Genomic DNA, 13,305 nt, shown 5'->3' with positions numbered 1-13,305 from the left:
TCCAGTACTAACCCCATTCTCAGGGTTCTTCAAATGAAGCAAGACCACCGTCGGGGATCTCCAATCAAGAAATAATGCCATAGTTGTTGGGATGCTTTTTCTTATTGTGATGCCTTTTTTCACGTGCTCTCTTTAATCTTTGTAACTCTATATTTTCACAGATTAATAAAATTTCTTTTACCTTTCAAAAAGGAAATAATGACATAGTTTACCCATGACTGAAACTCTTCTATTTTTGGTAAAGACGTTCTGTCATTGAAGCTCAAACTCATTACGATCTCTTAGGGGCATACCCCAGCTATACAAAAACCACTGGAGACAAAACAAAGAAAACCAACATGCTTTTCAGGACAATACTACCAGGCCGGCCAGGGAGTAAGCCCAGCAAGCTGGCCAGCTCGAGCAACCCCCGGCAAGGGGCAACAAAAAAAAAATTGTATGTATACAAAAAAAATTAGAAATCCAGCAAAAATTATATTTAAGGGCATCATCCAAAAAATTTTGTACAAATTTTTAAAAAAAAGTAAATATGTATGATTTCCACCTACTTTAAAAAATTATGATACTTAAGAAAATTACGAGGGCAAAGAGAGGTTTTCTATACCTAGGGTAAATAATAGATAAAAAAAAAATTCTTATTTCCTCCGCATCATAGATCAAGCTCTTGCATCACTTAAGGACCAATTTGAGTAATTTGAACTTTATGAAGCAATCGTTGGATTCTTGTTTAACGTGAAATTCAAGAGTGTTGCTGAAGAGCAATTGATGGAGCATTGCACTAAACTATAAAGTTTCTTGGAATACAATCAACATGTTGATATTCACGGGAAGAAGTTATTCTAAGAACTTTAGACATTTGAAAACAATATTGCCAAGAGAAGTAACAAAATCGATTGACATCCTTGATTTTATAAGATCTTATTGGAAATATGACGGTTTTCAAATGGTTTGGGTTGCTTATCGGATTTTGTTGACTATTCCGATCATAGTTGCTTCGGCTGAAAGGAGTTTTTCAAAGTTGAAGTTGATAAAAATTTATCTTCAGACTATCATGTCACAAGAGAGATTAAGGCCCCGTTCCGGAACTCAATATAAGTACTTATTTTTTAAGAAGGCAATTTCAAGATCAAAAATAATGTGTTTACACAAATAATTTTTCTACTAATATGGATCTTGTTTGATAGATCTCATCGAGATCTTTTATACAGTGCAAAAAAAATTAAAAAATTATTTTTCATTTACATTATTTTTGAATTTGAAAATGTGAAATAAGTACTTATTTTTTAAGAAGGTGTTCTGGAACGGGGCCTAAGTGGATTGGTTATGATATCAATTGAAAATAAGTACTTGGATAAGTTAAAATATGATGATGATCTAATAATTGAAGAACTTGCTTCAAAAAATGCAAGGAGATGTTATTTTCTTTGAATAGGATCGTGTTAATCATAAAGCACTATACCCGGGTAATGTAATTCAAGCTAAATAGAAAATATAATTTTTTTTCTTGTATGTCTTTTTTTTTATACTTAACACTAGTGGGTAATTAAGCGGAAGGTCGGATTTAGGCAACCCAAATGTCGGGGCCAGCACTGAGTGCTACTAAGAGAGTGTTTGGATGGCTCTTTTTTGGATTTTCTTTTTTACTTTTTTAATTCTATTCTAGGTGTTTGAATGGAGCTAGGTACCAATAATGAGTTATGGGAATACTCAATTTTTGCCTTTGGGTTTATAGCGAAGAGGAGCAAGAGGGGTTGGAGAGCTTTTTGCATTCTCCTTTTTCACTTCTCTTTTTGGTTGGAGATGAAAAGACAAAATTGCCCTTGCAATATTGTGGATAGGACCCGCCCCTGCCCCCTTAACTCACTGATAGGTTAACCTCCCTACCCTTCACTCTTACCTTTGATACATTATTAGACATAATCAAGGGCAACAATATGGTAAAAAACTTACTTATAATCCATTTTGATGATTACACTCTCAAACACTACGGGTGTTCGTTTTAGGGATTTTGGATTTGTAATAATTAGGGTAGGGAGATAGGGGTAATGATTGGAGAGAAATATAGATAAAAATGAAAATAATGGTTGAAGATAAAGGTAATAAGTGGATTTTGGGGTAGGGTAATAATAAGAGTCCCAAAACCAAGAACCTCATCCGAAATTTTGTTTGTCTTAACGATAATTGGCTAGCTTTTCGGCTCTTTTTGTCATCTTATATGATCTTTTTTAAACTTTATTCTATATTTTTATACCTTTTCAATTCCTCTCGTCGAACTAAATGATCGATGTATGATAAAAATCATACCCAAATTTACAAAAAATTAAGAGAAAATGATCAAAAAACCATACCAAAAAGTTAGGCCAAACTGATCATCTTTAAAGGAAATAAAAGAAAAAGATTCTCAAATTGAGTTAAATCTCAAAAACAGTTTTTAATTACTCGGGTAAAATGGGGTCCAAAATCCAGTATATTCGTACCCAACTTCATAATCTGCACAGTACTATTCCGCAATCGGATTGGTCAAGTTTTTCGAGGAACTGGTCTAGCAGTTAAGGCCTGCCTTAGATTTTGGAGTTTTCTCTTCCCCTACAATCTCGATTTCAAAACCATCCAGACAAAGCTTTGTTGCAAAATTAAATGGGTCCAATGAGTCCACCGCAAATGGATGGTGGAATTGATTCTTAAAAATACTTGGGGTGTGCAACAAAGCTCATTTCAGATCGGCTCATCTCACAAATAAGTTAAATTTGAACATATTTTTTAAGCTTGTTAAGATTTTGAACAAAACTTGATTAACTACTTGGGCTCGACTCGTTTATCACCCCTAGCAAGAGATATAAAAAACGTTAGTAATTCATTTTGTGATTTCAATTACTAACTTAAAAGATTGTACTACTTATTCCGAAGTACGTACAAAAAGATTTTATCACCTGTAGTTGGATCGAAGAGGGAGATTTCTTGTTGATGTGCACCAAGTGGTGCCGTGGTGACGGCCCGCCCCCCCGAACGGTAGCTATAGCTCGAACCAGACATTCTACGGCGGGTCGGGAGCCCCTATGGTCACGCTCACGCCCAGGGAGGAATTGCTACGCTGGTCGCTCTTTTCCACCCTTTTTTATTATAAAAAAAAAGTACAATAAATAAATAAATAAAAATAAAAATTGTACTTTAGGTGGTCGAGGTGAAATTTGACTAACTTTAATGGGGCCAGGGTGACAAGACAATATACATCGCTGTTAAACACGTATGATGATGTGTTTGGTCATGAAATGGCTCAAGGACTGAGTGCGGGCATGCTAAGATTTGTCGCATTTAACATAAGGGCTAAGTGTCTTTTTTCTGACTTCTTAATTGTACGGCGAATGTGCTGCAAACCTAAAGGCTAAATTGTAGTTATAGTTCGTGGTTTTGCCACAACAATTGTGGACTTAACTATTTCTTAACCGTATAGGAAAGAGAACAACGTAAAATAAAGACGAACTTTATTATGTCGGAATAATAAAGTTGGGTACAATGAAAGTAAAATCCAAATTATTTGAAAAAGTAACTGAGTGAATGCAGGAAAAGTAAATATAGTTTCTTCGCTGGGAAGACTTTGATTTAAACGCTGGGCTTGACTGGTGTGGGAACTATTTTTCTTCTTGAGTTCTACGAGTAATATTTATAGGCAATGGTCTTCGGCTTTGCATGCAAGAGCAGCTTCATGTCTTCATTTGGTGATGCCGAGTGTCCCTTTTCTGACTTTTTAACTGTACGGCAAATGTGCTGCAAACCTAAAGGCTAAATTGCAATGATGATTCGTGGTTTTACCACAACAGTTGTGAACTTGGCTATTTCCTAACCGTATAGGAAAGAGAACGACGTAAAATAAAAAAGTTGGGTACAAGGAAAAGTAAAACCCAAATTATTTGAAAAAGTAATTGAGTGAATGCAGGAAAAGTAAATATAGTTGCTTTGCTGGGAAAACTTTGGTTTAAGCGTTGGGCTTGATTGGTGTAGGAACCTCTTTTTTTTTTCTTGAGTTCTAATATTTATGGGCAATGATCTTCGGCTTTGCATGCATTTCATGCAAGCGCAGCTTCCTGCCTTCATTTGGTGATGACAAGTGTCCCATGATCCTCCAATTTTCGCTTCAAAGTGGCGGTTATGAGAAGTTAATTCACTTCCATCTTCTTTACAAATGAAAAAATCACGTATAATGGAGATCATGGAGAAAGGAAAATGCTACTAACACAACATTTTCCACACAATAATTCATACAACCGCTGACATCATCATGACCTCGTCACAAAACGACGTCATTTTGTAAAAAAACAAAAAACAAAACAAAACAAAAGCCAACCCAGCTTTAGTCTTTTCCCTTTTCCTTTTCACCATCAAAACACAGACAAGAGGAGCAAGAGAGGGCCCCCACCACCACCGGTGACACCACAACCCAATACCGCGATCCCCCATCTCCGGTGAACGCTACCGCCTCCGGCCACCCCGACGCTGTTACATCCTCCACGTCTGTCTCTCAAAGGTCTCTCTTGTCTGTCTCTCGAAGGTCTCTCTCTCTCTCTCCTTGTTTCAGATCCATAGATTACCTCCACCACTTACTCATCATCCTCATCAATTAGAGGGTTTCAATTTGAGAAACTCTAACCTGATGTGCTGGAAAAAAAAAAAGAAAAAGAAAAACCTAATTCAAAAAAAAAATTAAGAAACCCCTAATTCGAATGAAGAACATATTTAGGTCTGACCAGACTTCAATAGTCAAAAGAAACAAGAGTTCGATTTTCCCTCAAGCGATACACTATTATGCTTGTTTCTCGATGCTGGTGGACTTCCATTAACGTTCTGATCTTTTGGTCTTGATCTGTTGGAACGTATACTACTTGTGTTGTCGCAGTTGGAGTTCAGTGCATAGTTCCTCGCGACCTGTTTTTTTTTTTTTTAACAAAACGACGTCGTTTTGTACCCAGGTCACGCTGACGTCAGCGATTGTGTGAGTTGTTGTGTGGGAGATGTTGTGTTAGTAGCATTTTTAATGGAGAAAATAACCACCGCACTACCTAATATCCTTTAACTTGCACGTGGAATCTCTAAGTAATGGGCTAATTGTTTCTCCATAGAATGCCATGTGTCCTTCATTTGTGTATCCACTAACAAATCAAAAAACCACCATTTTCTCCCAAATGGAACATGGCATATATATATACACACACATGCGTGTATATATCTTCATCAGCTACCACATAGCAAATTATTCGGCGCATCTCGTTTCACTTGGACAAAAATTAATTGGGCCTTGCTCCAAATCGCAAAAGAGAATGTAGCCCATTAATTTTTTAGCCCAAGCAACTCATAAAAATTGACCCAATTTAATTGAACGTTAACTGAATGGCTTTTCAGCGCTAGCCCAAGATTTGTTGCCAAAAACGGGTATAAATATGATGGATGCAATTGCGAAATTTTGAGTTTTCTTATCCTCTAAAAATCATTGGCTGCCTTTATTTGTCTTTTCCATTTTTCTTTACAAGTAAATTAGTGATTACGTATTTCAATCCCAAGGAGACTATATTTTCCTTGACACTAAACTCTGAAACTTATTTTGTTTAATCTGTAGAGGTCTACCACATAAAGATGACTAATTTTGAAAAATAAACGCAAAATATGGAGATAAAATGGAAAAGAGATATTCTAAAGGGGAGTGATTTTGTCACTCACTTTTTTGTTAATGTCACTCATCTTTGTGTCTTTATTAGATGATTTATTTTTTGAGAGAAGATGAATGAGATTAACAAAAAGGAGAATGAGAAAATTAATTCACATCCTAAATTTGGTTTTGATGTGTTTTTATTTTTTGTAAATTTCACTCCTCTTTGTGTCACTACTCTTTGTGTCTTTATTATTCAAAAAGAATTATTTTAAACTATTCATTATCTTCTTCTCCTTCTTTTTTCTTTTGTTTTTTTGTGGTGGGCTTCCCCTCCCTATCCTTTTTCCACAACCTTTCCTCTTCAAGCTTCCATGGTCTTCTCCACTGCCTTATTTCTGCTCCGTCTCAGCCATGGCTCTCTCTGGGCCCGTGCCGCCGTCGCCTGGTTGTTGATCTCGATATTCTCCTCTCTCTTTGGTCCCACCGTATCATTTCACTTTCCTCACTCTCCGTCGCGGGCTTTTCACGGGAGGTGCGGTGGTGGTTGGTTCGGGCATGGGAGCTACGGGGACCAATCGGATGGGGCTGTTTCGAGCGGTGGGATGTGCGGCGGTGGTTTTTTGCTCGGAGCTCCTCCTAGTCTCATTCTTGGATGGTTTCAGGATTGCCTAGCGGTGTTGCGAGTTTTTTGGTGGCTGGTGGCGGAGTTTCTCCCGGCGGGTTGGTCTTCTGGTCAAACTCGGTATGCTTAACGGCGATGGGAGCTGAAGATTTTTGGGGAGGCGGTGGCGTGGCTTGGGGCGGCAGGTGTTGGGGTTTAGGGTTAGGCTTGTCCCATTTTGTATTTGGGCTTTGGCCTTTTAAATGTGCCGTTCTCTTCGTTTCTATTGATCTTTGTAACAATTTCAAAGATTAATGAAATTTTTTTACTGTTCAAAAAGAGGACATTATTTGAAGTAAGATAACAAAGAGGATCGGGCATTCGAGTTGTAAGAGGGTCGTTATTTGAACATTGTTATCTTGAAATGAATGAATCTGAAACACTAGATAAAATTCAATGTTTTTTGTGCACTCAATAATTTCAGGATAATAATGTTTGGGTGAGATACTTAATGATATCCGATCGAGCTAATTTTTGATACATTTGTTCTACTCGACGAGCTCTACGAACGGAACGATTCCGATCACCTAAGCAAGACCGAAGTGGTGGCGATTTGCCGTGCATAGCACGTCGCACAGCACAGGGTTGCATAGCACCGCCCTCCTGTTTAGTTTTCACACGAACTCTAAAAAAATATTTTAAACAAAATAAGCAGCTCTGATCAATTTTGTAGGACTCGAGACGGGTCTAAAGTTGATATGTACCCGCTATCTATACAGCCTTTGTTGTACCCATAGGAAAAAAATGACAAACCCAGACAAAGCTATACATAAAGCTATACCAATTTCTCAGTACAAAAAATATCGGGTGTCAAAAGTCATCCCTCCCTTATATTCCCATGTATATGGGCAGAATACAATTCCTGTTAACACGCCCACTCCCCAAATCCTCTAAGATAGAATAGTTTAAATTTAACGAATGGCAAAAAAAAAAAAAATAAAGGGTCACCCCTCCCATGATTTGTGGTAACTAAGGTGAAATGGAAATGCGAATATGCTTTAAAAAACTCACAAATCCGATATGTGGTATAGCAACTGATGTACAGATAGCACGGGTTTTTGGCCCGTCTCAGGTTTAAAAAAGATAATCGGAGTCGTTCATTTTATTAAAAATATTTTGTTTAGAGTCCCCGTAAAAATCAACTCTATCCATTATCATTAAGGGCGTTTACGAAATGTTCATATTTGTTAGCCTAAATTTTGAAGCAAAATTGAACATTTTGTAAATGCTCTTATCGCTATCGAATGGAACTGATTTTTTATGAGGACCCTAAACAAAATATTCTGAACAAAATGAGCAACTCCAATTATCTTTTTTGAACTCGAGACGGGCCCAAAAATATATTGTGCGTATTGTCTATACAGAGTTGCTGTACGAATAGTAGTTCTCATACCAATTTCTCGGTACAAAGGATGTCGGGTGTCAAAAGTCACCCCTGAGGCCATCCACAGTGGTATAATCAAATGTCAATTGTTTTTAAAGTTAACAATGTTGGTGCAAAAGATCGCTCACAATGGTATAATCAAACTTAGCAACATCCTTAGAAATAATCAAATTTTAGGCTTTGGATAACCAAAACTAGCAACTTTTTTCAATAATCAAAATTTATGAACCTTACACCACATATCCAAAATTTGTATTCACACGCGTTTCAATTGGTATTTTCTCATTCTCTTCTTCGCCTACTTTTTTTTTTTGGTAAAAAAAATAAAATTGAAGAATAAAATTTTTATGTAGCCAAGTTTCTTCGCCTACTCTATATCTTCTTCACTTCACCCACAAATTATTTCTCTTTCTTTTCCTTCAAAAGTGAAACTCATATCTCTCGATCATTTACAATTCAACTCATCGTCGCCGGATTAAAGTGTTTCACTCTTCTTTCTTGTTTCTATTCCCCCCACACCCCACCAAAGAAAAAAAAAATTCATAATAGAAGAGAAGGAAGTCACCGATTTTTTTTTCCAAAATTAAGAGAGAGAATCAATATATTTTAACCCATAAAAAACGTAAATAAAGAGAAGTGAATGACGGAAAACAAAGGAGGATAGAGAGTGAAATCGTAGTGGACCCCATATTTTGGTTATGGACTAGAAGTGACCATAGTGAAGCTTAATATTGTTAACCTTAGAAACCTCTTAAGTGGATAATCAAAAGCTGATGTGTCAACTTTTGATTATCCTTTTTTGATTATACCACTGTGAATGGCTTGAGTTGTGGTAGCTAAGGTGAAATGGAAATGCGAATATGCTTAAATGGAAAGTTAATTATTTAATTTGCACTGTATCATCATACCATAAATGGCCGATTTCTTTTTTTGTAAATAATGTCTTTAATTAAAGTCTGTCAAAGATTTACATCCTCTCTTTCTTCAATTACACAGATTCTGTTTCTTTGTTCTTTTTTTTATCGGCGTTTATTTGTTCGTCAAAGTATATTATTTTATTTATAATGTATCCATCCACATACCATAAATATGAGCAAATAATATCTGCTGATCTAGATGACCATACATATTTATTGACAATTGACAAAATAAGATAGAGTAACTTTCCGAAAAAAGAGCTGTGATCGCGTCGATCTACCATAAATATGAGCTATAATCTCAGCTGATTTGGATGACCATACATATTTATTGACAATTGAAAAAATAAGATAGAGTAACTTTCAGAGAAAAATATTGTGATCGCGTTGATCTACCATAAATATGAGCTATAATATCCGTTGATCTAGGTCAATGACCATAAATATTTATTGACAATTAACAAAATAAGATTGAGAAACTTTCCAGGAAAAAACCTGTGATCGCGTCGATCTAAATAGGGTTGTTTGTTTTGACTGGTTTTATATTGTATTAATTTTTTCATTTTTTTTATAAATGAACCTATCAAATTTAGTAGTATTTATTATAGACCCCATGGTGTCAATACACACAAAATTTTTCTCAAAAGTGTTAAAAGAACCCCGGACACACACTCTTACTCTCTCTCTAAATAATCTAAGATACTCTAATTTGAGCTTATATTCGCTCGATAAAATCTTATTCGAGATCAGGTAGTGACATAAACAAATCATGAATATTCGAAACCCTCAAGCTTTTAAACAAAATTTCACCAACATACTTGAGATTAGCATGTAATTATTACCCACGAAAGTTAGTTTGAGATCGAGGTGCGTCAATAACGACTCAAACTTGAGGCCGTCAAAAAAAACGACGAGTCAAACTTGAAATTATCTTATTAAGATTCCAAGTTGTGTTGCTCATTCAACGATCACTTGGTCACATATATCGAAAAGATCACGTTTTATACTTTCAACAATGAGGTTATTATTTGAAATTTCCAAAACATGAAGTACGCCTTGTCGAATACAATTGTAGAAGCTCATGTAGTTAGTTATATGTTTTTTGTGTGCGTGTGTGTGAAAAATGAGAAATTCAATTGAGCTTTTACTTTGTACGTAGTTTAGAGAAAATAATTGATTCATTTTTTTCATTAGTATCGATAATGATTTTTCCTATTATAATTGGTGTATATTAAGTGAATGAACAACCCCATGCTTACAAGTTTTTGGAGTCACCACTGTTTTTTGTTATAATTTTTTTTTTATTAGCAATAGAATTTTATTAACTCGACAAATGGTACATCGAGAAGACCAAGCTCTAGATTCAAGAAAAACTTGAATCATAGAAAAGGCCATAAGAAAAAGAAAAAATACATCCAATGATAGATTGAAAAAAACCATTAGGATAATCAGTGGATGCATCCGAAAGCCATACTCAAAGCCAAACCATATCCAAATACATCAGCAAATGTCTTCAAGGAGCACAAATGGGTTCACATCCGAAAGGAATGCAGCTGCAAAATCCAATTGGCATCAGCAGCACTAGCACCATTCTAGGTAGGAAGAAATAGGAAGAATCTGCCCCAACCAATAACAAGCAGAATTTAGAACTTCATGAGGATTCAGCAACACCAATCAGTAGCCCCTCAACATCATGTGAAACTCATCAGAAAGAAATTCCAAATATACCAGCAAATGAAACAACAGCATCAAAAAAGATAGAGTACCCTCTTAGCCCTCCTAAAACGCTTCTTAGCCCTCCAAACCTTTGGAGATGAAAAGCGGGTGAGACAACATCTGAACAAGCTCTCAAAATGAACTCTAGCACTTCATTCAAAAACAAACAACAGATTCACAGAGAACCAATAATGATCAAGGAGTGCTAGGGACAAAGAAAATATCCTTAAAGTATACATGAACGGCTCAGATTCACTGTGCAGTACATCTGAGCCGTTCATATATACTTTAAGGATATTTTCTTTACCCATTTTCTTTGCACCTAACATTTCTTGTTATAATTGCTAAACCCCAAATAGAACAGATTCTTGTTATAATTGCTAATTTGCTAGTGATAGTAAATGACTAAATGTATACTCTGTTTGATTACTTGTATTAGCTTCTGTTTCTTATAACACTTAGCATAAAAGTTTCTGAGTTATTTAACTCTTACAACATTATCGTTCAGTTGACGTAGAATAAAACTAGGAGGTTCCTCAAGTTGAACATAATTAAAAGCAAATTGATTTTCACACTCCTTTCGTTCAAGTGCACCCCCTTTGTTTTTTTCTTCATTCATATAAAATTACAATATTACTCTTCATACATTTTTTCCTTCATACATGAAAAGGGTAATCATTTAATTTCACATCACTACAAAACAAAATAAAAAGAGTGCATTTGAATAAAAAAAAAAAAGGGTATGAAAATCAATTCCAATTAAGAATACATAATCAAAAAGCATTTTTTTTGGCGCCAAATTAAGGAAATGGCCCCGGCTGCGACCCATAGACACCAACACGCCAAAGGATTGATGACAGACCAAGGGATACACGTTGGGGAATATGCTTAGAATAACAGTTGGACCGAATCCAGGACCAGATGTTTAGGAATGAAAATATCAACCGAACTGATGGGTACTCGTTCAGTAACCGATGTTTTTTTCCGAACCATAACCAAATTTCCCCTGTAGATATGGATATGGTTGAAGTCTAAGATAATCGAACAGGGTTTGTTTTCGCATATAATTTAAGACCCAAGGATTGTCAGGTTGGTTGGTGTTTTGTTTCCACATAATTAGCCAGAGTTTGATTCTTGGAGTCAAGCTGCAAGAAAATAATTTCTAATGAATACCCCAATCCCAGCGTGGATGGTCTGTCATTGACCGGATCGGGATGGAGATTTAATTAAAGCGCACGTAGGCTGCCCGAACAACCCTCACATCAAACCAAGGGTCCGTTTGATATGCGAGATAGTGGTAGAAAATGCAAGAAAAAAAAAAAACCTTAGCAAGAATATCCTATAAAGTGGTAAAAAATGAACTTTTCAGTACAACTTTTTTCTTACAAAATGTGTAGAAAAAATATTTTCTTTTCTCGAGAAAATCAATAATAATTACTCTAATTTCCCTCTTTACCCTCTTCCCTCCACTTTTTCTCATCTAATTTGGGCAACTTTCCTCCTTTTCAAACAATGATATTTTATTCTCTATTATTTTCTTGCAATTAAAATTTTCATTCTAATCAAACAAATGTTAGAAAAAAAATTTTACATTTTTTCTTTCTTTCCTTTCACTTCACTTTCTATCATTTGCACTTTCCATTATATTTTTTTCGTTAATCAAACGGACCCAAAAGAAAAACAAGTTCATAATATATTCATACTAACGTGTATGGATTTGGTTGCCTTTTGTTTCATCCAATGCCAACCCCAACCTTTGGGTGACAGTTGGATTGAGCCATCCCTTAGTTATCCCCCATTTGGAATCCTTAAAAGGACTCTCTCTGATTATAAAGATAAATAATGATTATATTCAATGATTTATTTGACTCTGTAGTAAAACATCATCCAGCAAATAACCAGTACATGCATTCACTAATAGAAAATGAAATTCACTCATAACAACAAGCATTTGTTTCATTTCTTTTCTATTGAGCTTCAATGAATGATCATCAACATATAGTTCACATTTTTATATCCTCATTTCAGATTGCAGGCTAAAATAATTGACTCCTTCCATTCAAATCCTAAAAGATGTAATCCTCCTAACTTTAAAAAAATTACCTTACACATCGATCCCATGAGAGATTTCACATATCATCCATATCTCTGAAGATTTGCGTCCTCTCCATTTCATTAGTAGAATAGAAATTAATCTCCATTTTACGTAGTAAATGACTGACACATTCACGGGCGGAACTTCTAAGGGGGGCGGGGTGGCATGGCCGGCCAACCCCGTCCTAACCTCCCACCAAAAAATCACAATTTTTCTTTACATTCTCCCACCAATTTCAATGGCTATTGTTTGACGGATAATGAACCTATGACAACATTATGCATTTTTTTTGGATATTATATTAATATGAGGACGCATATACTTTCTTGAGATTAAATATTCTCTCCGTCCAAAAAAAAAAAAGTGTCAAAATCCACGAATAATAACTTAAAAATGCATTTTGGTTATAAAAAAAAATTCAAACGTCCTTTCATAAAATGCTAGATCTCAACGAGTTTCCTTAAGATTTGAAAAAAAGGTTTGAAGTAATTAAAATAAAACATTTTTTTTTTGTAGGTTTTGGATTTGTGAATCAAACATTATTCTTGTGACAGTCATGCATACTGATCTTTTCTGTGTCACTTTCAAGTTTGAATTCTGACTCCGCCACTGGACACCTCATCTACCTTAGAATACGTATCCCATCTTCAAAAGCTTTTTTTTTTTTTAATTTAATGAAACGTGTTGTTTTGATTAACTAATTAAATTATTTTTTCAGACTTGAAAAAGGTGATCTTTGATGAGTAACTACAGATTTTTGTTTTAACTTGTCAATTACTTGAACTTCTTTTGTTTTCAATCTATATAACGAACTTTATTGATATATCAATTCAAAATAGTTACATCAAACGATGCTTCCGTGCGTATGCACCTCGGGAAATTTCCTTGCAA

The sequence above is a fragment of the Rhododendron vialii genome, chromosome 2a (assembly GCF_030253575.1).
Source record: "Rhododendron vialii isolate Sample 1 chromosome 2a, ASM3025357v1".
Lineage (NCBI taxonomy): Eukaryota > Viridiplantae > Streptophyta > Magnoliopsida > Ericales > Ericaceae > Rhododendron > Rhododendron vialii.
Note: the sequence above shows the minus strand (reverse complement) of the source record.